Here is a 27,343-nt window from a genome sequence, read left to right as displayed (position 1 = left end):
GCACGGTCACAGACTCTACAGGCTTTACGAACGCGCCTTTTATATCTACGACTCTCCAGGTCGGCGGGTTGGTGTTGCCCTCTGGGAGCGGTAAAGTAAAGTAATTCGTGATTACTGTGGCCTTCGCGAATAGCAACTGCAACGCGATACACGTCCGTCCCATTCACAGCGTTTTAAATAGCAGTTAAGTTTTGTCACTAGCTTAACACATCGCAGGGTGGCGACCTTGGCGCAAGCGTCGTAAAAGCGTCGGCCTCGCGTATAGTGAACTAGAACCAACTTGTTCTAGTTCACTATAGCCTCGCTCATAGCATCACGCTAATGCCAACCAGAAATAGCTCTGCGACGCGCGCCTGCCACACCTGGCTGTAACACCGCGTTCCCCGCTGACGCGCCCGCCCTGAGAAATATTGCGGCCGGGTTACCGGGACGGCACGACGCGCTTTGCGTTTCCCTCTTGTCCGGCCGTGGTGTTCAATCGCATTGTAACAGGCCGCGGGATGACGACCAAGTTCTGCGTCCAATATGCGACGCTCTTCTGGCTATCACACCTCGTTCTCTGATTACGCTTTTACCGTTAACTACTACAGCTACCACAAGGGTTTGTTTAATCATTTAACATGGACGTTAGTCGTCGGGATGGAGATGTACCACCAATCATCAAAGTGGGTGTGCATCCACGTTAAACGGTGCTATAGCTGACAGACATCTATATACACTGTGCAAACTCTCTTATATAAATGTACAGTAAACATCCAGTTACTTCTGTAAGGGCACGTTTTACTGTCGTGTTATTCCGATTCCTATGACAGAGGGATCAACCATTTTTTTACTTGTGTACGTATCTCAACACATATACTTGATTAATTAGAATCAAACTAAGAGATCCCAATTAATTACGCTAGAAGTTTTTATCAACGGTAAGCCGTAGATTTCAATGAATATTCGGTGACTGATGTATAAAGACGACGTGTTCCACCGATGGCCAGATTATCCGACGACCTCGACGACAGTGCCTGCCGCTATCAGTGTACAGCGTGTATTGCTTGTACGTTAACTCTTCTTTTCCTGGGCACAATTTCGCCCGAAAAGCAGTTTCTTTTTGAAAACGCCGACTGCTGCCTTCGTCAGCGTCACGACCACGTGGCAATGTATATGCGCAGACGCGCATGCACACCCACGAACATTCATAAAGAAAAAATCACCCGCCTTCCCTCCCCCCACCCCCGAAAAAAATTTCCGGCTGCGCCGCTGGCTGTCTCTGAGCATCGTACATTGCGGACCCCCACTCGCACAGATATGCCGAATTGGTGTTTCATTGCCACCGTGGTCACAGGCTGCGGCGTCAGCCATTCTTCTGCGGAACGCGAGGCGTTGGCAAGCGCGACGCCAAACCATAGCCTACAGAAAACGGTAGCCTCTCCTCAGCCAAGTCTCGATGGCACACGAATTCTTAAAGTTCAGTCCAAGGAGCATAATGAGGTGTGCTTGAAATCAGGTTCGTTGCATTCATATGGGGTGCACTGACGTGCAAGAATGCGAAGCTTTCATGCACCGTCATTCTTAGAAAGCGCTTTGACTACCTTGTGGTCTTCTGGTTTTCTGGCATGGGCGGAACGGGCAGCTTCATCGGCGCGTTCATTGTCTCGTAATACTACAGTGACTTGGTAGCCAGTTAAGAGAGTTTGGATGTTCTATAGTGACGCGCATTAGTAGAGGCCTTTCTTAGCTATGTGGTGTATCGCTAAAGTGCCGTTTGGCGTACGAGGAGCTCTTCTTCTTGGGCGACGCGATTATCAAGTCTGGAGTTCACCCCGACCCACGGAAAACAGCTGCCATCGCTGCCTTCCCGCCGCTCACCGACAAGAAGGCCGTACGCCGATTTCTGGGCTTGTGCGCCTATACAGGCGTTTAGTCAAAGGATTTTCAAGGATCGCCGAGCCACTAACGCAGCTTATGAAAACCGACGTCGAATTCAAGTGGGGAACGGCAAGTCGGAGCATTTGAAGAACTGACACGACACCTGGAGACGCCACCGATACTTACGCCCTTTGACGAGTAGGCCGACGCGGAAATCCACACCGACGCAAGCGGCGTGGGGCTCAGAGCCGTCGAAGTGCAGAGGACTGACGGACTGGAAAGGATTATCCGTTATGCTAGCCGGTCGCTATCCAACGCAGAGGCCAACTATTCTACAACAGAAAAGGAGTGCCTTGCCATCATCTGGGCTACTTCAAAGTTTCGCCCCAATTTTTACGGCAGGCCTTTCAAAGTTGTCAGCGACCACCTCGCCTCGTGTTGGCTGGATAACTTGAAGGACCGTTCAGGTTGCCTCACGCGGTGGTGTCTGTGACTTCAGGAATTCGACATTACCGTCGTTTACAAGCCCGAACGAAAGCACTCCGTCGCCGACTGCCTGTCTCGTGCCCCCGTGGACCCGCCGCCGCAATACGACCAGGATGATGACTGCTTCTTAGGAACCATAAGTTCCGACGACTATGCTGAACAACAGCGATCCGACCGCGAACTGAGAGTCCTTATCGAAAACCTCGAGGGCAAGACCGCCGTCTTTCCCAAAGTATTCAAGCGAGCACTGGCGCCGTTTTTTTTCTTACGTAGTGGCGTACTCCAAAGAACTTCTCACCACTGCGAGCCAAGTACCTTCTCGTGGTGCCTTCAGAATTGCGACCAGAAGTCCCCCAGGCCCTGCACGACGATGCGACAGCAGGACACCTCGGTGTTTCCCGAACGCTGTCAAGAATGCAGTAAAAGTACCACTGGCCGCGCCTTGCCGCTGACGTCACCAGCTATGAAAAGACATGCAGAGACTGTCAGCGACGCAAGACACCGTCAATAAAACCAGCAGGCTTTCTTCAGCCGATCCAGGCACCTCGGCGACCGTTCCAGCAAATCGGGATGGACCACCTGCGGCCCTTCCCAACGTTGACTTGCGGTAATAAGTGGATCGTCCTAGCTACCGACTACCTGACCCGCTACGCCGAAACACAGGTCCTGCCCAAAGCCAGTGCTGCTGAGGTAGCCAAGTTTTTCGTTGAGAACATCGTCTTACGTCATGGCGCCCCAGAGGTCCTCACCACCACGAACAGGACCTAACTAATTACTGCGGACCTAACTGAGGCGATCTTGAGATACAGCCAGACAAGCCACCACCGGACCATTGCCTAGCACCCACAGACGAATGGCCTCACCGATCGCTTAAATAAGACGATCGCCGACATGCTGGCCTTCTACGTCGACGTCGAACAGAAGACCTGGGATGCGATCCTTCCATACGTGACCTTCGCATACAAGACGGCCGTGCCAGAAACGACGCAGCTGGTGCTGTAAATTATTCTACGGAAGGAGCCCGGCAACGACGCTCGAAGCCATGTTACCCAACGTCCCCGACGAGAAAACCTCGACGTCACTGTTTACCTTCAGTGAGCCGAAGAAGCACGACAGCTCGCCCGCCAACGCGTCAAGAATCAACAAATGACCGACAGCCGCTGTTACAATCTTCGACGACGCTTCGTGGAATACCAGCCAGGCGACCCTGTTTGGGTCTGGACACCGATACGCCGACGTGGACTCAGTGAAAAACTTCTTCGGTGATACGTCGGACGGTACAAGGTTCTTCGATGTCTGAGCGCTCTAGACTACGAAGACATCCCGGACGGCATCACAAACTCTCAGCGGCGCCGCGCACGGCCTGAATTCATCCATGTCGTGCGCTTTAAGCCGTTTTTACGCGATAGCGAACCTGTGCACTGTACTGTTTGCGTTGTTATTGTAATTTATTTGTGTCTATACTTGCTTTTCCCCCTCCTATGTTCTGTCACAAGCATCGGGACGGTGCTTTTTGAGAGGGGGCAATGCCAAGCACGTTGCTTTTGCAATGCTTATGTAACCGGTCACTTACACGTGTAATCGCTGTCTTGCCCAAATCGCGCCCGAATGGCTGGAAACCTTCCTGATTATTTCAGAATCTTCTTATAGTCTTGAGCGCACAAACTCGAACAGTTGAGTTCATTTTAGAACTAACGCGGCCAACAGCCATAAGGCTCCAATGTTCGATTCCGCATGTATAAAAGCCAACACGCCTTACCGCAGAGCAGTTTATCGACGGCCGACGCTCTGTTCGCCGCTATCAATGTACAGTATCTATTGCTGTAGTTTGACGTTCCTTTTACCGGCCAAAAGATGGGCCAAATAAAAGAGTTTCATGTTCGACACGCCGACTGCTGCCTTCGTGGATGTCACGACCCCGTCACAATATGTTGTGAGATTCAGTCCGAGTGAGTGCGGTTCAGAAAGAGTTTGGTGAGTCTGAGTCCGACTGAGGCCGGTTGAAGAAAATTTTGTGAGTCTTAGTTCGAGTAAGCCCGCAGAGCGGAATATATTGGTTGTGTGAGTCTGAGTGAGCTCCAACGTTTTTGCCGACGTATGATTATTTCTCATATTGTCACGTGGTCGTAACGTTGATGAAGACAGCAGTCGGCGTGTCGAGATGAAACTTTATTTGGCCGAACTTGTGACCGGGAAACGAAAACTCAACCTACAGCAATACACGCTGTACACTGATAGCGGCGAACTGGGCGTCGGCCGTAGATCAACTGCTCATGACCGGGACGAGCCGAACTTTCCAGTCTTGTCACTGGTGGTCGCGCAAGCTCCGGAAAAATCTAGACTATTCGCGTCCTGCGCGCAATCTACACAAAATGATCTACTACGATCGCGAAGCTTCTCGAACACTGCGGCACGGCCAGTGCTGAGCGTTGCTAATCGTCCTTGCTGGTCAAACCCCAATACATCAAAATAAAACATGAAGCGGGCGCGTGCCAATATAATAGAATTAAGGCGAATAAAATAGCAGTTCAGGGAAAGATGGAAGCTTGAAGCCGCGAGAAATCTCTGGGACACACGGCGTCGCTGGATGCGACGTTTCTTCAAACGGTCTTTTCGGCTTTGCTGCCTTGGAGAAGGCAAGGCCGCTTGTCGAAACTTTGGCTCCAGCGACAACGCGCGTTCCAAGAAGTAAGGCGAGCTGTTAATCTAAGTGCCGGTGATGGTTGCCTTTTTTTTCTGGACGCCAGGTACTGACAGGCCGACTGAATGAGGCAGCACGGAGGAGTCGAAAGTCTCGCGGCAGGCGTGGATCAAGATAGTAATGATTCATAATTCATGGCCAACGCTTGGCAGAAAGGGTACATGATATGCCAGCAGGTACAGAGGTTATCTGGTAACGGGGCGTTCAGGCAAGCTGCCTAATATATGTACGCCTGCAACGTCAACTGTAACGTGGGTCTTGACAGGGTGACTCAGATGGATGGATGCCAGTGTTGAGACACTCAGCACCCAGAGGCAGTACGGATAATTCAATCCGAGGTACAATTCACTCCGAGGAATAATTCACACCAGAGGCAGTACAAATAATTAACACTCCAGAGGCAGTGCGAATATATGCACTCAGCACCCTGAGGCACCGCGAATAATTGGGCTAGTTGGTAGATGTTCATTTTTGACCGAATATGGCGCCCACACAAACACGGACACTGGAAAAAAGACGGAAACAGCGCAGGCGCTCAGAGGCAGGCCTAGACAAATCCTGAGCCGCTGGGCCTAAGCAATTGTTATTATGCGCAAGTTTGCCTTAATTGTGTTGCTTAATGCTCGTAAGATATACCGCAAGGAGCCGATAGAAGGGATCCTGTATAGTGGCGGCATTCACTTGGTCTTTCCAGCGAAGAAATTGTAAAGCTGCTATGTATCAAGCAACTGTTTTTTATGTGATATACCGAGGGCTTTATGAGAAGATTTCGTACTAAAATATATCATCTAAACATGTGTACCATTTCGATCTTGTGTACCTCGTTTTTTTTCTTTTGGCGGTGGAGGGAGGGGGTGTTCGTCCTACGCATTGCCAGTTACTGCCGTTACAAAGAGGCAGTCGGCTCGTCGAGCTACTTATTGTAGTAGCTTTTAGGGGCGTAGCTCCTCTTAGTCTAACCTTGTCACGTCTCCGTTGTCCGGCGTAAACGGCAGTATCTCCCGTATAATGCAATAGATGGCGCTGTCTCATAGAAGTACATACAAACCGCAGTTCAGGGACAATTTTCTAGATGGCGCTGTACGCAATCTGTGTGGTCATCACCATTTCTCGTCTCATTTTCTTGATGGCGTTGGTCCAATAGAATTGTGTACAATATGGCGCTTGTGTAGATGGCGCTGGAAGTGCCGCTGCTCTCCGATTGGCTGCTGCGCGGGCTGCGCGAAGATGCGTGGGGAGCGAGCGCCTCTCTGATTTCTTGGATCGTCGCCGTACATGTCGGATCGTTGGTGGAGCATGGACGATACGCAGCGGCGGGCGCTAGGTTGGTGGCAGCCAGGCGGATCCCGGGACGGCGCGCGCTAAGGACGCCGCTGCCAAACGGGCTCAGCGAGAAGCGGATCCCGAGACCATGATTGCTTCAGGAGCTTCGCCCAAGCTCTTCATCATTCACCCGTGGATATACTGCAATTCTTTTTGTGACTGCTCGTTTCTTTCGTTGTTCAATGAAAGATAAATAAAGTAGTGAATTGAATTGAGCACGCGATATTATTTCGTTACTAAATAATGCGTGCCCAGTGCCGGATTGAAGGAACTGCGCACGCGCAAGTGCTGGCAATCCGGAGGCAAACGATGGAGGCATGAACTCGCCCAACCAGCTGACAGAGGACCCGTTTCACTGCGAGGCTACAAAGACATTTCGTGCAAGCTGGCCGCGTCTCACAACAGCGCTGTCATTCCCGGCCACCAAAACGACCGACGCATCAGCATCGGCATCGGCAGGCCTTAAAAGCAGCTGCAATGACTTGCGCCACTTCAGTAGGAATGGAGGCACTGCAGCTGTCAACATGTTTCAAACACCTTTCCGTTTTGGGGTGCAGGTGAGTACATAACCTCAACTTCACCGTAGAAAGGTAATGTTTGGCGGCTAGTGCTTCCAGGCCGACAAGTATTTTTTTCAATTAATATGTCAATTTGTGTTTATCGCTAAGCTGTTATTCATGTCCGGCGACGCAGAGCTAAAATCTGGGCCACCCAGAGACGATCTTAGCAAACATTTGCTACGGCGTTATGAACCCAGAGCAAATAAGCCACTGTTACAGTTTCATTCAGTGCATACTATATTCATAAAACGGAGAATCGCCCAAGATGTGCTTGAGTGAAGCACTGAATAAGTCATGCCAGTGCCCCATGCACGAAAGCTTCACGCATCAGGTCTCGCGGGTAATCGACGCGGGTTATTCAGAGCACCACATAGCGTCAATTGCCAAGGGCTTGAGTAAAAAAGCACTACAAAAAGGTTCCGAGCATGTAAATAGCGCAAGTAAAAACAAAAAGAAAAATTTCAGCGCCTAATAAATGGGTGAGCCTGTGCAGGAACACAACACCAGAAAAGACAACAGACAGCGTATGCGAAAAGAAGCACAGGAACAAATTTGTTGAACGTAGCGCGTGTGTTGTCTACCGGATTCTACTTACTTGTGGAACGTTCCACATAGGGCAGACCGGTAGGTGCATAAATGATAGGTTGCGAGAGCATAATAACTAAGTAGGCTGCTGATTATTTTCTTGCCCTTCATTGCAAAAGGTGTAAGTGCAAACTTGCATTTACAGACACGGCCATCATGAGTACAAGTAGGTGCGAGATGACGTAATGTAGGCTAGCAGAGTTTCAACGTTTGGTTACGCATGTGTGTGTGGTCCATCGGTGCTGTTGTTAAATAAAGAACTCAATTTCATGTGTTCGCGATAGACTGTTTGTGGCTAGGCGACTAGGATAAATGCGATTCCACGTGGTGAATGATATTGTGTTGTCACGTCTGTAATGTGTGGGCGTAGTTTGGAGTTTATGGTTGTGAGTGCTTTGCACACGTGACGTATGACGTCGTGAGAGTATATGTGGCGTTTTTTTCTAAAACAGTCAAATTGTCTATAACTGAAACTGAAACTGACTGAAACTGAAACGACCACCAGAGAAAAAGCAGTCTACTGAAGTTTCGGCAGCCGGAGAATTCTTCGCAATAAAACTGAAGCAAGTAGAGTTAAGCATTGAAATAGGCTGAAGCACGTGACCTAAACATCTTGCATATGCGGGGGTCAGATTACCGTCCATGCAGTTGAGCGTGCTTAAAAAATGCGAAGCATTTCTCAGCGAACCAAAGGCACTTCGACCGTTTCTATCTACCTATCTATCTAGGTGCCTACGTCTGGGCGCTCCCTTGGTCGTTCCGTAATGTGACGCATACCAAAATCTGCATGGGAGGGCATTAACGTATGACGAATACGATGAACAGGCCATTACGTGGATATCGTGAGTTACTTGTCGCGTACGTCATGAAACGTTTTCCTTCAGTCACATGTGGCACATAGCTGTACACCACGGCCCATGGATTGCGGGTATGAGCCACATATGATTGAAAGTTTGTACCAACCCAGGAACAGGGATAACAGACTTTTAAAAATCTTTATGCGAGCACGTTATGGAGGTTGTGTCGCAGACAATGCGGGGTAGGCATCGGCAGCGTTGTCAGTGAAGGAAATATCAGAGGGACGGAAAAATTTTAAATCACGGTTAGAGCCGCAGTCCGACCCAGGCATTCTGTGTGGCAGTCGCCAGTGCTTGAAAGTGCTTTCGAAAAACACCCACTAATAGTGTCATAACGCGACAATGTCAACTGTGGTTGCATTGTTTGCTAACGGCACGTGTAACAAGGTAATAAACAATACATAACTCCTATAACTCGCCAAGGTATGGTCAACCCTTGCTCAACCCGGGGGAATACGGCAAAGATGTGCACAGATGTGGCAAAGATGTGCTTAAGATGTGCACATCATCGCACCGTAGCGCGTGCAGTTCATATCGATAAAACTGAAATCTGTGCTCTAAGGTGAGTACCGCCCTCACATCAGGCCATAGGACTACCCGTTAATGTAGTCGACGTTCCTGGTAAGCCCAAGATCAATCCTGTAGTCAGGGGAGGGAGGGGCGGACCCTAGGAGACGCCCCTCCCTAATTCTTGCTTCCTAAAATATGTACTTCTCTCAAAACAGGTCCTTTCCTCAAATAGGCAAGACCTTCAGCAAGTGCTCCCCTCTTCCTCCCCCCCCCTCACCGCCCCGAAATAATTGCTCGCTACGGGCCTGCCCACGATAACCCCAAAACTACTCAAGATGCACGGAGTAGATGGTCCAAGTCGCCACGCTTGACTCAAAGCACTAAAAAAAGATCGGTACAGGCCAAAAAAATTACACCATCTCCCGCTAAAGGGGACCATGAGGCGATGCGAAGCCGGAGCACTTGCACGATCGCGTTCCGTTGGCGTTCGTTGGGCATGCTACCGACCTCGCGTCGTGGAACGCGAAGAGGGACGCTACGGCCCGTCGTATCTTCCATCTAGCCTGGCCGTTAATTCTCACAGGGCGAGCGGGGAACGCGGTCGACAGGGGGCAGCGTAGAAGATAGAGAAGGGGAGGGGACGCGCATGCGCTCGAGCTCATCGCGGCGTTGCGCAGGAGAGAATTTCGGCATGTCTAGCCCGCGTTTCAGAGGAAGAGTGGAAAGGGGGAGGGGAGAGGGAAAGTAGAGAGGGGAAGGGAGAGGAAAAGTGGAGAGGGGAAGGGGAGAGAGAAAGTGGAGAGGGGAAGGGGAGAGGGTGAGTGGCGAGGAGGTGTGTGGAGAGGGTATGCGCATGCGCAGTAAGGGTGGTCACGCCGCACACCACCATCACCACCACCACCACCGGATTGAGCTCCGCCTTAAGATACTTCGCATCTAATAATCGCGTACTTCTTCACATGACATCGATTTCCACAATGAGTCAGATCTGCCGAATTTTTCTTGGTTGTATCATCAGATGTTCCAGATACCATGTAAAAGGCAGGTCCTTCTCGGTAGCGACGACACGTGCCTTGCGCCGATGTATCTCATGATCTGAGGCTTGCGCATGTTCGGCGAATGCGTTGGAAGGATACTTTCTCCTTCTACACATTGTTGCAGTGCTTACATCAGCCGTTCCTCGAAATTTCCGGGTTCACCGACGTACTCACAAGTCACAATCGCAGTTCGCGAATGGAACTCTGTACACCATACCAGGAGAGCATTCTTTTCGAAATCAGTCTTTCACATTCACAAGAGCGTGTTTCAGCTTGCGCGTGGGTACATGATCCATGTGTACGTCGTACTTGAGCAGAACACGGGCCAAATTCTCACACACTCCACGCACGTATCGTATACTGGATCCTTACCAACATTGCGGTGGTGCTGCAGAACGACACTTGAACTTGCGTTCCACGGGCGTCACGAAAGAATTCGCGTAGCGCCTTCCCGAGAGGTCACGGCGCACATGTTGCACGCCAGACGAATGGTCAACAGGCTTGGCACACATTCTGTAGGTACGCTGCATTAAAGACGACACGACGGACGTCTTGTATGCTGCAGGGTGTACTGATTTGAATTGCAAATACCGGTATGTGCGCGTGCTCTTTCTTGATGCGGCAAAAGAAACCTCAGCACCGTCAAGTTTGACCAGTACGTCCAGAAAGGCCAACTCTCTAATATTTTCTTTTTTAGTAGTAATTCGAATCGATTTTTCGATGCAGCTTATGTGGTGCGCAAGCGGATCCAAACGCTTTTTTTAACATTCAATAACGATCATCGACGTAACGAAGGAAAATTCGAGGTCGATCCAAGTAGGTCGCGAAGCTATGGGCCAAAAGCGGTTCAGAACCTGTTGCCAGCCACATCAGCAAGTGGAGTTATGCGTGCTGCGATTGAAGTGTGACTAGGTGTGGAATGAGCAAACAATTACAGCGAAAACCCAAGTTTTATTCAAGTGCGAAGCAATCTTAATGCTTTTCAAATGACATATTTATTTCCCGAGCAATAATATGTAGAATAATTGTGCAAAGAATTTATGGTGGCGACTAAAATAACGAAAAACCTCTTTCTCAGCACCCTCTTAAGAGAGGTGCACGTCATTAATAATAAGTTCAGTGCAGGCCTTGCGATGTATGGAAAGGCGTGCTTATGAAGTTCGACGGCGACGACACGCCAACTCACGTGTTTTGCTGTTTCGCACTTAAATGCGTTCGCTGAATTATTGTGGTGGTATTTGATCTTTGCTGTGAGCGGAATCGTGAGGTCCGTTTCATCGTTGGTGAACGTGTTCAAGACGGTGTCAAAGGGGCAACGGTATGATGCGGATAAGATTTAACGCCGAGCGCTTCCCTCGGTACTCGTGGAAACGATGTACTGTGCAAGTACGCAATAGCAGCACACGTACACCTGGCGATCCATGTCTTCTAGATAAGAAACCGGGGCAAAGGTTCGGAATACTGTGCTCGTTGGTCTTTCATGAATCAGTATTCCTGCGGCCCGGTTTTCTTTGTGGACATGCAGTGCCTACTATTATTCCTGCTATCGGTGAGCTTATCGTCAAGCTGTTTATCGCGCTGTAATTCGCATGCCTGTATACATTACCCGTAACGGTAATTTATAGGAGAATAAGGCAAAACATAGTGCACGTAGTGTCCGCCCACTTTTTGTACTTATTTCCACACTTGGTGCTGATTGTCTGCGCTGTAATAAAGTTGCGTTATTGTGACCATCCGAATAAAACGGAAATTTGGCGTGATTGGGCGTCATTTCGTTTTAAAAAAACTGAAGCACAGAAGCAATGTGCACTCTAAGTAACCTGCGTATTTGCAAAGTAAATAGGCAACGCGGCAAATATGAGAGGTGCATTGCTGCTTGCTTCAATCCATCTGCGGAAGATGCCATGAACGCCGAATAAAAGTTCCAAGAATAGGCGTCCAAGTAAAACGAAGGCAAATTAAACGGCAGTACACTTAGCACAACTGTCTCGTCGTGAGTCAATATCAGATTATTAGATTAGATATTAGACAAGATATCAGATTAGATATTAGAGATTAGATGGCGTTGACTTGAAGCGCACTCTTCATGGACTCTCAGGCTCGCTTTAGCGCGAGTCCTTAGCGATTAGGGGCCTACGAAAACGATTTTTAGATCAAATTTTGCGTTGGTGCCAACAAAATGACGTCACTTGTTTACCGGAAAATGTTTCACATCCGATTTATTCTTTGTTCAACCGAAAGTGTTCTCTCTTTACTCAGATGGCACTAAACCAAATGAGCAGCTGATGAGCCGCCATTTTCGGAATGTATGGGCTTCTATGGAAGCTTCGCTACCAGTTTCATTTACCTCGGAAAATCTTCGAGGCTGGCGTGAAGGACTAGAGCACTTGGTCTTCCACAGAATCCAATGTCAAATTAGCAAAAATGGCCGATATTGAAGCACCCATGGTTGTGCCATGGGGGCTTCATAATTACATGATTCAAGCTTTATTCATTACTATTTCTTATAAAAATACATAACGTACCTGACATCGCAGTTGTAAATATTTGTATCAGGTTCACTTGCACATTTCATGTTTGTTGATATATTTTCTTTTTATTATTAATTTCCCCTCTCTTCCGGAATCTTTTAATCACATTCTCCATCTCTATAGAAGGTTTCAAGAATTCAATAATAGCTGTAAGCGTTGTTCCACAAGAAATTTCCGGTCACTTCATTTATCAGTTTCTAACACAGAAGTGGAAAGTGTGTGTTTATGTTGTGCTGCGCAAGCAAAGCCTGTTTTTTACGTTTTCAGGTAAAGTGAGGCCCTTAAAATTCAAGGATATCTCTTTTAATCACGTGTAGAGCTTAGAAAAATACTTATTGAAAAATATTTGGCGCAACACAGGGAGAAAAGTGTTCAAATATACGCGCTATTCGCCAAGGCTTTTCTTCCCGCGAATGCTAGTAGGCTACGTTTGTGGCAAAACCGGAAGCCGTCCAGGGCATGCGCTTGTAAACAGTGAAATTGTCTATACAGAGCAGCAGGCCAGCGGTTATATAGACACCGCAACAAATATGTGTTTTTCCAATAAAGAGTCTCTCTCTCCTCTCTGGTCGGTCATAGTCACACCCACATCGAGAATCCAATCCACTTTATTGAAAACGCCAATGGCCTGTGTATAAACGACGGTGAAATCAGGATGTTGTTTGACGTGATGTCACGTCTCACCAGTTTGCCTACTGATTTGGCAGGGCACAATATGCAAGCAGGCTCTCTTTCAGCCCGCTCGTCCTGCACGAACGGCTATCGACGTGCAAAACCTGGTGAGGCTTCTACTCTTCTGTCTGTGCAACACGTACTTTGTTTTTAACGGGGATTTAAAAAAGTCTACGGCACAGCCATATAGGCTTCAATCTCTGTGATTTCCACCAGTTTGACATCGGAGTCTGTGGAACGCCGAGCGCTATCGTCCTTCACTCCAGCCTCGAAGATCTTCCTTCGTTTCGTCGATGACTATTTTTTTATGCTTATGAAAGAAGATTTGGATCCGTCTGCGTACCACCTAAACTGCATTGAAAAATCGATTAAGTTTACTACTCAAAAATATTAATGGAATGTTGGCCTTGCGGGGCGTACAGGTGAAACATGACGGTGCTGAGCTTTCTTTTGCCGTATTTAGAAAGAACACTCGCAGCGGCTGGCATTTACAATTTAGATCAGGACACCCTGCAGCACAGAAGTCCGTGGCGTCGTCTTTTATGCAGCGTGCCCACGGGATATGCACCAATACTGGTGACCGTTCATCTATCGTTCAACGTGTGCGCCATCACCTGTCGGGTAAGTGGCTACGCGAGATTCTTTCGTGACGTCCGTGGAACGTAATCTGGAGTGCCGTTCTGCAGCACCACTGCATTGTAGGAAAAAAGCCTGTATACCATACGTGCGTGGAGTGAGTCAGAGTTTGGGACGTGTTCTGCTCAAGTACGACGTACACATGGCTCATGTACCCACGCTCAAGCTGAAACACGCTCTTCTAAATGTGAAAGACAGATTTCTAAAGAAGTGCTATTCAGACATGATTTACAGAGTTCTGTTCGCGAACTGCGATTGTGAGTACATCGGTGAACCCGGAAATTAACGAGCGACAGCTGACGCAAACACTGTAACGATGTGTAGAAGGCGAAATCGTCCTCCAACGCATTCGCCGAACATGCGCAAGCCTCAGATCATGAGATACATTGGGGCAAGGCACGTGTCGTCGTTACCGAGAAGGACCTGCCTTCGAGACTGTATCTGGAACCTTTCACGATACAAACAAGAAAAAGCACTCAACCGCGCGGACGGGAATCTGCGCCCCGAAAACGCAACATGTTTAGGCCACATCCATCAGGCAATTTAAACACCTACTTTTCGTTCTTTCGCTTTCGTTGTGAATAAAGGCACATTCACACCTGCGACCAGCACCGGTCGCGCTACCAAAGTTAGTCGCAAAGCGACTGGTCGCAAACGGTCGCAAATGACTGCTTTGGTCGCAAAGCAGGGCTGAGGTACTCACGAAAGTATTCCGGAATACAGATATCGAAATACATATGCAAGCAAACCTAAAATACAGATGAGACACATTTTCTTTGTCGCATTGGGAGATTTCGTGGATACTTTTGCAAAAAGGAGAAAAAAGTATCCCGGAATACAGATATAAGAATAGAGATACTTGAATAGTTATTTTTTATTTCGGGGATACTAATGCTCCGCAAAGATATTAGGTGCAGCATAACATCGTGAATAGCGTTGCAGCGCGTTGAAACCAAGTCAAGCATATCGCTCGAAGAACTATCGAGCACCAGTGAATTAAAAAAAGTATTGATTAATTTTGAACACATCTTTCGGATGAGAAGACCGTTGCATTAATTGCACTTAATGAAAAGCCGCTTCCCAAATAGGCTACCTTCCTGAAAGCATCAATTCGGCCTCAGCATAAGACTCGCGAAGCGATAAAAACCTCTCTACCGCTGCAGGCGACCACAAGTTCGTGTTGTAATGCATAAATACCGCCTTTATGGCCGGAAAATCCTGCAGCATGGCGGTATCTCTTCTCGCATCATCTTGGTACCGAAACCTTACCGCTTTCACGTGGGCCATTCTACGTCCTGTGGGGAAGCCTTCGCTGCCGCCCCCCCCCCCTGTGCCGCCGACTGGTGGCGCCTTTGCTTGGCCGAGCGCAAAAAAACAAGCTTTTTTTCTCTAATTTGGAAGTCAGTTCTTCTCCGACAAAAATGTAACGAGGTACCCACTGTTGCGATATACTCGATACATAGTAAAAGCAGTTCATTATAGAGGTACGAAAACACTTTGAAGTGTATCTTAATACACTGATATAGATACCCAAGAGTATCTCTCAAATGGTATAGCGATAGTCATGTATCGCTATACTCTCGTATCGCGATACTTCCCAGCCCTCTCGTAAAGCGACTTCTACGGCTCAGTCGCTAGCTGCTCGATTTTTCAGCCGCAAGCCTCTGAATCTACCAGATGCGTACGAGCAGGATGTCCGGTTATTTTATGGGGCAATGGCAATGCGAAGAGAGGATAATTCTGTGTGGTGACGGGTAAAGGTCGCACGCAGGTATGAACATCGGTCGTCTTGAGTCGCTTTTTGGTTGTTAGTCGCAAATGGCTGCACGACCGGTGCTGGTCAAGGTGTGAACGAGCCTTCAGGCTCCCATTCTGGGTGCTCAAGTGTCAATAGATTGTTTTGTCTCTAGTGCTCGGCGTCGTCGTCTTTTATTCAGTTCCGTCTTTCATTTTTTATTATACCTACCGGTCTACCGTGGTACTGTATAGAAGACGACTGTTATTTGCTGCTAAAGCTGCACAGACGTGTGCTCAATTTGATGCCTGTCGTGTCAGCCTTAGAGCTTGCTGATAGGACGATCTTTAGGAACTCTGCTTACAAGATAAATAAGCCCTATGAATGATGGCAAAGGAAAGAAGACGCAGCAGTCAAGAACCCCAGCAATTTCGTTCTAAATTCTGACGAGGTGCTAGCATTGACGACATTAATATACACACGCTCTCTCTCTGGCGATTACGAATTCATGAAAAAAAGCACATAGCGTTGGACTGTCAGGAATATGAGAACATTTACAAGCGCCTCCTTCAAACAATACAACCAGGGTCTAACCGAATGTGCACAAAGCTGTATATTTCCTCTGCCTCAAAAAACAGCAGGCCTGCGCGGAGTGCGCAGCGCAGTCACAGCGAAAGCTGGAACAGCGGCATTTCTAGAGCCCGTTGTAAACTCTCATGGGTAATCTAATACAGGTACACATGCAAGGTGTCCACTACGCCACAAATCATAATTTTTGTGAACTAGGGAAGCATCCACTATGTCAATATTCGTCTCTCTGCGGATAAGCGAGGTACCCGATACACATGGGTACCGGACTGATTCGCCGTTTGTGATGTCCAATGCGGAACACTTACGTCGGTTGAAAGAGTGACTTCTCTCTCCTTCTCTCTAACTTTCCTTCCCCCTCTCCCTTTCCCCAGTGCAGGGTAGCCTACCGGGCTCAGCCCTGGTTAACCTCCCTGCCTTTCTTTTATTCTTAGTCTTTCTCTCTCTCTCCTCGGGGTCTCAGTAAAGTTCTTCGCCCCCCCCCCGTCTCTCTCCCACGTCAACGTATGTTATACAGCATGACGGGAGAGGGAAATAGCGACCGGGCGTCACCCAATGCAAATTACATAACTGGTGGGCCGTTTAAAGCTTCCAACCTATTACAAAGGGCTGAGCCATAATTCTTCATCGTCATCTGTCGGCGCGTCAACAAAATGCACATAATGCCTTATAGACGTGTAGGTGGTACCTCGCTTCCCCGCAGAATGAGGAATAATGGACTTAGTAGGTGCTTCCCAACTTCACGAAAATTGTGATTTGTGGCGTAGTGGGTACCTTGCTAGTGTACTTGTATTAGTAGTCCGAAGAACGCTTACAATGGGCTCTAGAAACGCCGCTCTTCCAGCTTTCGCTGTGACTGTGCAGCAGTTTCAGCGCACGCCTGGCGTTTTTTTTATTTATTTCCTTTTTTCCGCACGATAGCAGGTATGGACACCAGCGGTGGTTGTGGCGGACAACTACCCCACTGTCGTTCTGATCGTATAATAAGTTTCGCTGTTATCGCTGAATTAATCGGTGAACAAAACGGAGTGTGCAGCTGAATCCATGTGCATAAAGATGTTTATAACTGGATTTCATGTGTGCGTAAGCCCCTGATGAATAGGATAAGTGCGTTGATTTTTTGTGCAAACAAAACTGGTGCAAGTAAAATCGTAAGGCATACCATTGCGTTCATTGATTACTTACAGAGGAGTCGTGGGCGGCAGGACAATTGGATATTCTTTAAGGACCACGACGATGACGACGTATGCCGTACTCATGATAAAGAGAACTCCCATCACGACGAAGCCAACACGAGGTTTCCTGAAAGTAAAGAAAATTGAGTGAACTGTTATTCCTGTTCATACATGGTCTGATTGAAATTTCAAATGAACAGAACATTGCTCAAGAATTCACTTAACAATAATACGCTACGGTCTCTAAGAAAAAGCTGTTTTCAAGCTACTGTGACACGGCGTTGAAAAAAAGAACAAGCAGCAACTCCAAAACTGGGCTGGTATTTGTACAAGTTATCATTCTCGTCTTACGTAAAAGCTTCCCTCACTGGCGCTCGTACCACGTTATGACGATCGGCATGATCGTGACATGAAAGCCTAGGTAAATAGCAGAAGAAAAGGCAAACAATTCAGTCCCTATTTTTCGAGTGTTTTAAGGAGTACCACAGCTGAAATATGGGCGAGTTTGTAGGAATTCCTACCGAACAAAAAGCGCGAAAGACAGCTACATACAGACAGGCAAACAAGAACAAGTAGCGCAAATGACAGGCAGGGACAGGGATTACTGCGGTTATTAGCAGTAATCCGCTTCCAGTGGGAAGTCAGCGCGCGCATCTTTTATTTTGTTTGGCGTCACAGTGGGATGTTCCAGCGTTTATATGGTACCAACGACAACCGAATAGATTCCTTCTGCCAGCGCAGTAAGCCGAACAGTGCATTATTTATTTTTCATCTTCATTCATTTAAGCAGCTCATTTCTTTAGACAAACAAGCACATGCTTAGGCACGTGGAAGATACTTTGAAAAATTCTGAGGTGAAAAAATTCGGCAGATCCCACGTACCGTGGGAGTCGATGTTATGCGAAGCATGCGGCGGGAAGGTACTGTGGCGTAATCTTTTTTTACTAAGTGACACGTTACAAAATGACGCTAAAGATTTGTATAAATTTTACACGCACTTATATATGTTGAAGAGCCGCATGTGTGTTATATAACCAGTTGTTTACGGTTGGGTAACGCTGCCAATGGCAACGTGGGTATTACCAACACCAGAAGCGGTAAGCTGATATGTAGTGCTTATACTTGTCCCGAGAACGCACGCACGTTTCACGAACCCGTGAGCATGTGTGGAAGAAGTCCTTGACAGTTCTTGAACAAGGGCATCTTTACCGTAATCAGCGAGCACCAGCAGCTGGTCACGACGTTGCGGTCGTGATCATGGTGACGAGGGGTCCCTGTGTAGTGAAGTATGTGGTATAGTACAGCTGCTGGAAATCGTGGATGCCTCGATCATTTCGTCGACAAATTGTCTGTCGATAGAGTCGGCGACATGTCGGAACTTGAAGGCACTCTTCGCGTTGGTGAGGGTTAGGCCGTAGAGGCTGGTAGGCCTAGATAATGCTACGTAGACCAACATCAATAGAGGGCGCTTGTCGTATTCGTAGACTACATGGGCGTATGTGGCCTACGTAGCCTAGTCTACAAAGCGGCTGTCAATCAATCTTGCATCATCCTCGGTCAGCATGAGACCATCGCCCATCCTCGTAAGAAATGAACAGGACACTGCGTCGTTCTGGCGAAGTGCACTTTACGGGGCGGTGATGTGGATATCATATACAACTTTCGTTAATGTATTCCTCCGGGGTCGAGCAGTGCTTCAATATAGCTTGCTGAATCAGGAATACAAACGTGATGTTTATTAGACTGCTATAAAAGTGGAGCCAACACTGGAACCACATACGTTAATCTGATATGACGCCTGTATCGTAGGAGTGCACATCGTAGGAGTATCATGTAGTGTTTGTTGCTTTCTTGTAAAATTAGATAGCAAGCACCACAACCACAATTGACGTTGCACTGATATTACGCCTGCGTAGGCTGTTTTTCCAAACCAGTTTATAGATGTGGCGTGGCTCAGTGGTAGAACACCTGATTGCCACGGAGAATGCTTGGGTTCGATTCCATCTGGGATCCTAATTTTCATTCTTTCCATTCGTCGGGTAAACGCTGCCGATGTCGGTTTTCCTTAACGCTCTAGCATTGAAGTTACCATTGTCTGTTCTCGCCGTTCCTGGGTAGATATAAACTGTCAATCACCTGTGGCGCATACCCGTACACCTAGGCCCGTGGTAAACGGGTATGTGCCACACGTGTCTAGTGGAAAGGGTTTGACGACGTACGTGACAGGATTTTCACGTTATTCATGTCACGACCCGACAATCATATTCGTCAAATTTTCTTACCCTCCCATGCCAATTTTGGTCTACACCAAGTTAAGGAGGCGATCATGAGAGCACCCAGACGTAGGCGGCTAGATAGATAGATAGATAGATAGATAGATACGTAGATAGAAACGCTCAAAGTGCCAGAGGTTCGCTAAGAAATGCTTCGCATTTAAAATAGTTAGTGATTGTATATGCGCGATCATAGAGCCTAACCAAGTTTCGTTCCTGTTACAATAAAAAAAAAAAAAACGCCAGTTCCACGCCAGTAAAACCCGAGGAAACAGCGAATCTGCCATACAATACAGATTTAGTTCCACCTTCATCTTCTTTCTTGTTTCTTTCATTTTTCTTTCTTCATTTCTTTTTTTATTGCCCTCTCTCCTTTCCCACTCCTAACCCTCACACCCGTTCTCCTCTCGGTGACTTCTCTTTCCCATCTCTTGCTATATGCTATACTGTACATGACTATGCTGCGGTTAACCCTCTCACTTCCTCCATCTTTTTCTCCTCACCGTAACATCCGTCACTTCACTTTCCCGTTCCCTTGCTACACAATGATATACAATGTTATGACATGATTTACCCTCTCGCCTCCTCTTTCCTTCCTAATCACCTTCACATCACTCCTCCTCACCCTCACTCCCTTTCCCACCACCTTGCTATTATACTTTACTATACATGGCTATCCTATGCTAGGACCTGCATGGCACACGCCCACTTTTTGGGTCACACACCCTCTGAGCTTCCGGAAACGACGGCCAGGACAACCTCAAGCATATATAGCTCCGAAACGTATGCTTTTTTTTCACAATCTCAAAGTAATGGCGATCCTGCATTCCATGGACGCTCCTGTCTGATGGTAGAAATGCTCAACAAATTTGAGTATAAGTTTTGGATAATCAATAAAGCGCGAAAGATGTGACCTATTTGAATTCACAAGCTGGGAAGGCGCGCAAACCATCCTGTTCCATTCAGTATAGAGAACGGAAAGGGCGAAGGCGTTGAGATACAGCAGACGCTGCTTAATTGTGACCGCTCTCTAATATATAATCATGTCTTTAGAGCTGTCGAACACTGCGAGCTGTGATATCGATGCATTCAATGAATTCAACAGCCATTCTTCGCCGTTCGCATTTCGACCGAGCGCCACTCGAGCCAATTTCCGAGAACGCCAATAAAACGATCGTGCCCTGCAAAGGGAAAACGAAAGGTGGCCCTAACCACCGATATTCACTCAATAAAAGCGCCGGTAATAGTCCGAAGAACAACCAGCGCTTTCGTTCGTTTAGACTAGGGGTCGGCAACCTGCGGCCCACAGGCCAGATGAGGCCCGCGGCGCAGTATTCTGTGGCCCCGACATGACGTCGGAACACCCTACCTCCTTGACGTCAAACCCCCGTCCTCTTGTTACTTCCTGCCTGAATAATAATGCGCACTAACAGACTATAACGCCAAAGGAAGTATAGGGGATGTTATTAGTTGTAAATAAAAGGTAAATGTGAAGAAAAAAAATGTGGACGAAAAGATCAGTTGCCACGGGCAGGGACCGAAGCTGCGACCTTCGAATAACACGTCCGATGCTCTACCAACTGAGCTACCGCGGCGACCATCCTCCCGTCCACCTTATGGGGTATATTCTGAAACTGCTTGAAGATATCTTTCATTATTGTCTGTTATTTCTCAATAATATTGTGTATAACAAAGAAAAACAAGCCCCTAAAAAATTTCCACTTCTTTCCTTCATTCATAGCGACGGTCTCGTTCTGGCAGACTTGATGCCTTTCTGGTAGTATGTGAGGGATTATTTGTCAGCTGCCAGCTCGTAATAAGTTCACGTGCTACGTGACGCCAACAGGCAGAAAAAGAGTGTTCCACACTCGCCGTCATGGCTACTGGCGGCGCTGACTGACAGATCCCACGTTTAAATGTACATATATACCCCATAAAGTGGACGGGGGGATGGCCGCCGCGGTAGCTCAGTTGGTAGAGCATCGGACGCGTTATTCGAAGGTCGCAGGTTCGGTCCCTGCCCGCGGCAAGTTATCTTTCCGTCCACTTTTTCTTTCTTGAAATTTACCTTACGTTTACAACTAATAACTCCCTATACGTTCTTTGGCATTATTGTCTGTTAGTTCTCATTATTATTGTGTATAACAAAGAAAAACGAGCCCTTAAAAAATTTCCACTGTTTTCCTACCTGAAAGATGATAAGGCAAGTTTTGACCTCAGACAGGATATTGTCCCCCATTTTCACACTTAGCCAGATAACGTCCTTCACTTTCTTTCTTTACACGTGCAGAAAAATGGGCAAGCAAGATTATCTGTCGAAATACTTGGTGAGGAAAGAACCTTCATCCAAGAATCTCCAAGTGAATGTCAAGGGTTACTCCCCACACAATGGGCGACTCTCCTCGTCGTGCGCCGAGTGAGGGTGACGAGTGAACATGCTCGAGCTTTAGTTCGACATGCTGCTTGTCCACGGATAATATAGTGAGGGGACTAGCGCTTAAGCACCAAAAGCTGCATTGAAACAATGTTTTTTTTTGTTTGTAATGTATGCCTGTCAATTACAACCCTTCCGACACGCGTGCTGCAAATAAACATGGCTTCTATTCCAGTTTTGTACATTGTTGTTGATTCGTCGATTATTTATTTATTTTTTTTTTGCTTGCAAAGTCCCCTCCCCTCTACGTCAACCGATTTGCCGTCCGGCCCCCGCCGTGTCTGCTTCAATCAACTCGGCCCTCCTCTCAAAAGTCTGCCGACCCTGGTTCAGACTTTCAGGTGCTGCAATGCCTCGTCATTACTCGATATACATTGTGTTTTTTTAGAGTATACATTTGTTTAGAAAATTGCTGTCGGAGTAAGGCACTTGTCGTCTTCGCAGAAGGATTCTACGTCGAGGCGGATAAACTTTGCCGCTGTTAAACAGGAATGAAAAGAGGCTTCATCAAACTTGTAATTAAAATTTTTAATTATCAGCTAGAGGGCAGTTCCTTGTATGAAAAAGTTGTAGAACGTTAAAATACATAGTATACCAATTTTTTCAAGAACTGAAAAATCGCATGCGGTCTGGGACATTCATAATCGAATTTCAAGGCCCCGAGCCAGCTCGTAAGCACAGAAATGACGGCCGCCCTGCCCTGATGGCGGCGATATTGTCACGACGTTTGCAGGTGCCTTTGCCAAAAGGCGGTTGGTAGACCTAACTCTTGCGTCGTCGAGCGTTGGCGTACGTGTGAAATTGAGCAGAGTTCGTTATAGTCAGCTGCTTCAGATGAGGTCGTCTACCGATTACATACGTCACGCATATGCTATCTGCCTTTCTGGCGGGAATATTGATATGAAGTTACTGAGGACACGGTAGTGCATATACCGGCCGTGGAATCTTGCGGTCCCCAAGAGCTGTGTATTAGGGAAGAGGAAATTTGCATTAACCGAGAACTTGTTATCTACACCATTTTAACACACTTTGCATATAGCACTCTAAAGGTGAGAGAAGAATGCTCACCTGTACAAAGCATATATGATCGGCGGGCTGATAAGGTACAATTGAAGATCTGCGGCCAAATACCACGTCTGAGGAACACACTGAAAAATGTGCAGTCAAGTAAGAACTGATTCCTAGAAATTCAATGAAATTGAAGATGTCAGCGTCGCGACTGCAGTATTCATGGAACCGTATTTACACGAATAAATCTTCACAAGGACAGTAGCGGAGTCATCGTGATGTAAGGAGTGGTAGTGATCATATCTTAAATTTATTTGTTAACGGTGATTACGAGGAAAAATGTCAGTGTCGATATTGCGGTAAACATCAACGAGATGCGTTAACATTATGCCGGGTGATGGGGCTCCGGCGGTGTTGAGCACCTGTGGACAAAACAGCTGATCAAACCGTGCCTCCAGTGGTGGCGCAAGCGTGGTACCTCGATGATGTACGCACGACATGAGACCGACGGTAAACGTTCAGCATTGTGTATACGCTCCAAGCGTGTCAACATACCTGCTTGCACTCGGGACATTGTCAAAAGTGTTTTATTCCTACTCTTGAGGAATGCGCCTGTGGTGTGTAACGGTTAAAACATCGTGCTTTGTCATTAGACGCCAATAATTGAAATTCTTCCGTCGAATGATATTCACATAGCATATGTTGTTTTATGTAACTAAAAACGCTACTTCGCCTCCATCACCCATTGCCTCAATGACGCCTTTTCTTTCAAGCCTTTATTCACAACTGAGCACGCACCACCGGCTCAACGAACAGTTTTCCGAGCTGGCGATCCAATGGCTAACACAATAAAAATAAACTACTAATGGCAGTTACTCATGGCAGCTGGCGTGACTTGTGGTGATCTCAATTTAATCCTTTCGAATATAAACCATTCTGTTAGAGAGGACGTCAAACTGTGCAAAGTTGCTGCGCAGTACAGAGGCGTTGTTAAATGTTTAGCCTACCCATAACATGTGCATTCCGATGTGTCGTGCCATTTTTTTACATTCCGTACCTGCTCATTTGAGCTGTATATTCTATTTCAAATCAATTCTAACGTGTCATATATTCTTGTCATCTTGCTTCAGTACCCAAAGTATGGCCATGAAGAGCTCCATGCACGCCATTGCTTGTGTGACGTGCCTTTAATTCGAGCAAGCTCGATTCACGTGACGTGATTAACCCCTGTTTCTCAAATGCGCATTACAACGCTCGATCTCCCGAATACACCGAGTTTATTTAAAAATCGAGCACCGCATACATGTCAAGTGCGCAATACCATTACCATGTATGGTAATGGTACATAAAATGGAAACAAGTAAATACAGGTAACTGTAGAATAGGCGTCGAACATGCGCATACATCAGTGCATACTGATGTTCTTGGATAACGTTAAGCCGCCGTGGACTCCTAGAGACGCCATGAGTATTATAACGTGATATGGTAGACGCAGGTTTTTGATGTTTTCCACGCTTTTCCGTAGCCTCATCGGCATTATTGAAACACTTCGTGCACTGGCAACCTAGAATTACTATATGTTACGTATTATACTTCATATAATACCCCAAAAGCATGGCTGTGCACGAAGAGAAATTTCACATTATTCATGTAAACGAGAAGAAAAATCTCAGAACCAAAAGAATTACAAGAACAAATATTCTATATGAGGGGGATTCAGTTGGTTTCTGCAAAAAAAAAAAAAAACTCTGTAAGAAGGAACAAAAACTTATTTTTTTTTCTGCTAACCCTAGGGACCGAGTCGCTTACCAGATATTCGTGTTCGCTAAGATATCTTTCGAAAGTACTCACCATTTCATTCGGTAGAGCGAAATTTTGCACGTACAGAATATTGGCCCACCATTTGGCTTTGCAAAGCATCATGGTCCGGTATGACGGAACCCCACAACGGTCCATCACCGCAGTAGGGCAGGTATACCGCGTAGAATAGTGTGACAAAGGCTACGATAGGAGTCAGCCTGGAAGCACGGAAACAGGCCTGTCTACTTCTGCTCAATGTGTCGGCTCGCTTACGTACATTGCTCGAAGCTTCGGAAACAATGCCGCTAGTGGTAATTATAAGGTAGTGCAAATAATTTCTGCGAATGTGCGCAGAATAGAGAAAGGTTCACGAAAGGAAATGCGAGTCTAATTCACCCGTTTGCAGGATGAAGAAATCCTTACCGACTTATCACAAAGAAAGCTTCCCCGTTGACGACATATTTTTCCTATTCGTGATTTGAACCCAGGACCAACGCGCTTCCCGGGCGGTCGCTCTACCATCGGAGGTAACAACCAGGCAAGTAAATCGCAGCGCGAGGGCGAATTAATCGACCACTCGAAACACAAAGACACTGAATATGATTATTGTGTTTTATGGAAGTCCTCTAGGTGGAGGGTAAGTGGCGCAAAATAAAAAAATTAAAATACATTGAAATAAAGTATTTGCCTCCTAAAAATACGTAGAAATGCGTGCGGGGGGATTTCCTTGTACATTCATTCTGCAAACGGGTAAATGAATATATTCCAATTCGGTAATTAAAGGATATGTCAACGGGCCCTATGGAAATCAGCGAACAATTCGTTTACGTCCATCAGGCAGGTGCGTTTCCTCTTTGCTATAACTTCACATGCCACACTCTCTTGAGCGGCAATCATAAGAGGAGAAACTATTGCCACATGCGAACACATCAGTTACGTGGCCTTGGGGCTTCGAAATGTCGGCTACAGTACGTTTTCGATGAAAAAGTGATGTCGTGTCGAATAACCTGAGGACTGTATTGCACGTTTAATGACAAGCGAACGACACAATCAGATGCCTAGCTCGAACTGGAGCTCCATTACAGCAAAAGTTCCAATACGGCAAAAGTTCGACTAGGAACCAGCGCTCGGCTAGCAACCAGCGTTCGGCTAGCAATCAGCGTCGGGCGGCCGATGCAACGAGGTCCCATTATACACAGGGGGCATTAACTGTACCGTTTTAACTGTGTAGTAGCAAGTGTTATATAAATGTCAAGAATTAAAAGTGGGCGACGGAGTGAATGAATACACTTTTTTTAAAAATTAGCCAGGTAGTTTTCAAATAACTTTTTCAACTGTCTTTAACTTTTTCAACAATTAAAGTCCCTTATACGTGACGTGGCTTCATTGTCTGTTCGTTTTCATTAAGGTTGTAAGAAACAAAGAAACGAGCCCCCCAAATTCCCTACTTGAAATGTGTCAGTTGACTCCGCGCTACCCTGTGCTGACGCTGCTGCCGCTATTCTAAATCACAGAGGGGATACTAGTGCAAGGCGTGTACCCATATGGCCAACTTGAGTTGTGCGGTGATAGACTTCGTCTACGCAGGGCCGATGGAAAGGCATGGTAGCCGACAGAGGTCACACGGATATATTTTGTGGGAAACAGCACAATCCTGTCTCTGGGGCAAATGTGAATCAGGCACCATATCCTGTCTTCTCTCGCTTTTCTCCCTTGTTCTCAGTTGCACCACAAATATTTCTTTATACAAAAGCCCTTCGCCCAGACCAAGACGATGTCGTCTGCTATTACCTGCTGCGCATCTCGTGCAAGGCTGTGCTCACGCTGCCCTTTCACCACACTGCAGCTACGCAAGGAGTCCTCAGCCACGCGGATCTTCTTGAAACGCCTCGCGAGCCACGAAACCCGCGAAAACACGGGCACAGCGCGTGCAGCGTGCGGGCAAAGCAACGAGAACTCAAGGCGGGATGAGGGGGAGAGCGGAGAGGTGACCTGTCACGTTACGAGTTTTCTCCCACATTCATCGGCAGCGCCCGGCATCGCAGCGCCCCCCTGCGCGGTTCTCCCCTATGGAGGTACGCAGAGAGACAACGCTCGTGGCGTCACATGGAGTGTTCGTCTATATACAATTTGTACAACAGTGCGAGTGGTTGAACGTAAGAAATTGAGATATACAGGAGGTGCTACGAAATAAACACGAGTAAAGCCCGTCTTTTTCTATTATGTTGTTTAAACATGCACAGGTACAGGCATGGGTAGCTCTTCTGCTACAACCGACAATAAAAGAACACACTCAGCCAGCCACAAGACACCCTGAAGTTTTTAATCTTTGAGAGGCTATGTACGCAAATTATTGTAGAAAAAAGAAATCACAGCATATCCACGGAGTGAATGATGATGAGTGGGCGAAGCTGCGGAGGTTCATCGGTAAACCGTGAATCTTCCGTGAATTCTGCCCAACCGACGTGAGATCGGGCGCTTTTATACTAAAGGTTCGATGAGTTATGACGACTCGCAGCTCACTTTAATTTTACATGTACGCTGTGAATTTTCATTGTTTAGAAAACCATTG

The 27,343-nt window shown here is 47.1% G+C and overlaps 1 long non-coding RNA gene across 1 annotated transcript in view; it reads right to left on the bottom strand.

Annotated features, from left to right (window-relative positions):
- The window catches only part of LOC119383541 (uncharacterized), a 96,463-nt gene extending 73,351 nt beyond the window's left edge, over nucleotides 1-23,112 (bottom strand). Inside the window, exons 1-2 of the long non-coding RNA XR_007415147.1 lie at nucleotides 23,032-23,112; nucleotides 17,267-17,383 (exon numbers count right to left, since the gene is read on the bottom strand). This is a non-coding gene — a long non-coding RNA (uncharacterized LOC119383541). The remainder of the gene's footprint in view (nucleotides 1-17,266; nucleotides 17,384-23,031) is intronic.
- Between the last annotated feature and the right edge of the window lie 4,231 nt (nucleotides 23,113-27,343).

The sequence above is a fragment of the Rhipicephalus sanguineus genome, chromosome 2 (genome assembly GCF_013339695.2).
Source record: "Rhipicephalus sanguineus isolate Rsan-2018 chromosome 2, BIME_Rsan_1.4, whole genome shotgun sequence".
NCBI classification, from domain to species: domain Eukaryota; kingdom Metazoa; phylum Arthropoda; class Arachnida; order Ixodida; family Ixodidae; genus Rhipicephalus; species Rhipicephalus sanguineus.
The sequence above is the reverse complement of the archived record's forward strand: the minus strand, read 5'-3'. Positions and strand labels throughout refer to the sequence as shown.